General features: G+C 32.3%; 1 long non-coding RNA gene across 1 annotated transcript; it reads left to right on the forward strand.

Annotated features, from left to right (window-relative positions):
- The first annotated feature begins 1,359 nt into the window (after nt 1–1,359).
- On the forward strand, nt 1,360–3,123 carry LOC145953177 (uncharacterized). The gene is made up of 2 exons (XR_014430728.1): nt 1,360–2,720; nt 2,803–3,123. It is a non-coding gene; the product is annotated as an uncharacterized LOC145953177 (long non-coding RNA).
- Nucleotides 3,124–3,540: the final 417 nt, after the last annotated feature.

Genomic DNA, 3,540 nt, shown 5'->3' on the forward strand with positions numbered 1-3,540 from the left:
GTCACAATATCATAGCACACCTACAACTCAACTGTTGGCATTCTGGATGCCACTCATAACTCCTCACCTACTAATGCAATGCTTTGCTAGAGAAATACATCTGCTGTAGAAAATTCAAATTGCAACAGAGTGAGAAAAGAAGAGGTTACTAAAAGCTAAATTAGTAATTGCAGGTGAGCTTCTTCATTCAGTGTTGTATAATTCAAAGCAAACAAACATATTAAAAAAAGCTGATTCAGTTGATAATTAAGGAAAGAGCCTATATTCACAAGAATATGATTTAGTAATATATATATATATATATATATATATATATATATATAATGAGAAAAAACCAAGAGTTAGTGGAGTAAATAAAAATGATACAAAAATAATTAATGTTAAAGAAATTTAAAGTTACATAATTACTTAAAATTTGTGTGACTTTTTATATGTTTTTTAATCTTGATAATTCATTTCAAGATTTAGGGATTAATGTATATTCTTATTTAATCTTGATAATTCATTTAATAATTGATGCATTTGTCTTAATCATCAGTTAGGAATCTTGTCATGTTAGTAGTCTTATTTGACATAGTAGTATGTATCTAACACATAAATGTATCATTTGGATGTATGTGCTAATACTAGTTGTATTTGACATAGTAGTATGTATCTAGCACACAATGTATGATATAGCTAAAACTATATTTTATCTACTAAAACTAAGAGTTATAGGCACATAACGTGCAACCTAAACATATAGAGAACAAAAAAAATTAAGTGTTATTGCTCTGATACTAATGTCATAATTGGTATTGGATTTAAAGCTAACCTTTACATATACAATGAGCTCGACTAATGCCTTCTCTACTTTCCCTTTTTTATCTATACTTTTTATTCATCTAGGCATTATTATTTTAATTTGTGAAATAAAAAACAAGAGTAATGAGACCAGATAGAAGTTGGATGTTAAGACGAAAAGACCACTCTGGCCTTGTAAGTGAAGAATTTAGAAATGGAGTTGATGATTTCATTCGGGTTGCCACAAGAAACCTGGCAATTGTTGATGAAGTGGGACACATTCCTTTTCCATGTGCAAAATGTAGAAATCGTTACAGGGATGAAACATTTTGGGTGGAAAAACATTTGTATGACCATGGATTTATGGACGGTTATGTAAATTGGACTTGTCATGGTGAAGAAAAATGGGGGGATAGTGCATCAACATTTGTTGCCCAAGATTGCTTTGAGGAGAATAGAAATCCTTATGTGGATATGGTTATGGATGCTGCTTATGATAAATTGAATCCAGAAGAAGAAATGGAGGAAGATCCAAATCCATCAGCTTCAAAGTTTTATAACTTACTAAGAGATGCTGACGAACAACTATGGGATGGTTGTAAGAAGCATACGAAATTGTCATCTGTAACCCAACTCATAAATTTGAAGTCAGAGTTTAATGAGTGTGAGTTGTTATGATCGAATGATTGCCATAATCAAAAGCATGCTTCCAGAGTCAGAAAAGTTACCTGAAAATTATTACAAATCCAAGAGAATGGTTAGTGAGTTGGGATCAGGATATGAGAAGATAGATGCATGTATTAATCATTGCATGTTGTATTATAAAGAAAATAGTGATAAGGATGTTTGCTCAGTATGCGGACAATCGCGATTTAAACCAAAGGCAAGAAATTCTTCAAAACAGAAAGATGTCCCTTACTCAGTGTTGAGATATTTCCCCATTATTCCAAGACTCCAACGTTTTTTTATGTCTAAAAATACTTCAAAATATATGCGCTGGCATGTGGATGGTGTGCGTCAAGATGAATCAATTATGACACATCCAGCTGATGCGGATGCTTGGAAGAAATTTGACCATACCCATCCAACATTTGCACAAGAGCCGCGAAATGTTAGGCTTGGACTTTGCACAGATGGCTTTAATCCATTTGGTAATTCAAGTACCTCATATTCCTGTTGGCCTATTTTCCTCACACCATACAATCTTCCCCCAAGTATGTGTATGAAAAGGAAAGTTTGGGAAAAAACATGCATGGATAGGTATTCTGATCAATTGTGTAAAGACAGGGATAAAGCAATAAAAGTAGCAAACTCAAGAAATTATGAGGATTTAAGGGCTCACAAGCCTAGAGGGATGAAAACTGAAATATGGAATGGGTTGATCGACATTTGGAAGACACCAGAATGGCAAAAGAAATTTGTTGCTGGAAGACAAAACAGGGCTGCCCAGCCTGAAGCAATGGTGCACATAGAGGGTCAAGAAGCTTTGGGCATCACAAAAAAATTATGGTAATCAAATCATATTGAATTTTGTCAATAATTAATGAGTGATGTTTGCTTTATTCCTATTCTAATATAATTTTTTTACTTAGATAATCCATGGTAAAAGTTACTTGTTTTTTAGATTTATTAATTTAGCTAATATTTGGAATTTGTTACAATTAAAATTGTGTTATTAATGATGTCTTAAAAAAATTTCTTTACCCACAGATTTTTTTTAAGTGCAGTTTTTTTTTAATTCTTTAACAAGTTGTGAAAGTTGAAGGTTTTGAAAATTAATGAGTTTCTTTGGTAAATTTCATTACTTACAATTTGTACTGTAATCTTTTTACAGGAGGCACAACAGAATCGTCCTGTTTCTTATCGTGAAGTGTATAATAAAGTTCACAAAAAAAAATGATGGTGAATTTGTCTCAACTAGGACAAAGAAATTTATTGTATGTTATTTTATATTTTAAGATTGATTATGTACTTTTTTAACCTCTTGCTATTTCACTTTTTTTTTTGTTTTATTTGTAGGAAACATATGAAGAATCAATGACACAAAAATATGGAGAAGACACTTCATCTCATCCTGTAATTGATTCTGATCTTTGGTTAAAAGTTGCAGGTGAAAACAAGAAGAAAAAAGTGCATGGCATGGGACATAGCTTGGATCTTGGAACTAGTAGCCCTACCCAAGCTTCATCTCCAGAGGTTGCAGGTTCCTTTACAAATCTTACGCCTATGACAGAAAAATGGGTCACTACAGTTATAAATAATGCATTGGCCTCTTTTTTGCAAACGCAATTACCAGAGATGATGAGGCAAATAATTCAGGCAGTTCAACCATCAACAACACCATCAACCAACCAACATAGGGAGGATCACGGACGAGATGATGATTTTACTAGCTTAGCTTGATTACTATTTAGGATGACTCGTTATTTGGCTTTTCTTTTTGTAAGACATTGATTAGTTTGGGTTTCTTTAAGATAGTATGCACAAGTTGGATTTTGTAAGACATTTAACAATTTGGTTTTGTAAGAGATATTGTTACATGCAACTTTTATTTTAAATCATGTTGAATTGAAAAATTATTATGCAGTTGATTTAGATTTATTTAAAATATCAAATTAAGTGGCATATCTACAGGGATTCATGAGAGAATAATATATATATATAGATAAATTGGGAAGGTTTCGCGAGATATTAGCGAGGGATTTGCGAGGAAACTCAAAAGATATATTGTGAAGGTTTCGCGAGGGATTAACGTGG

The sequence above is a fragment of the Cajanus cajan genome, chromosome 11 (assembly GCF_000230855.2).
Source record: "Cajanus cajan strain Asha chromosome 11, NIPB_CcT2T_4, whole genome shotgun sequence".
Taxonomy (NCBI): domain Eukaryota; kingdom Viridiplantae; phylum Streptophyta; class Magnoliopsida; order Fabales; family Fabaceae; genus Cajanus; species Cajanus cajan.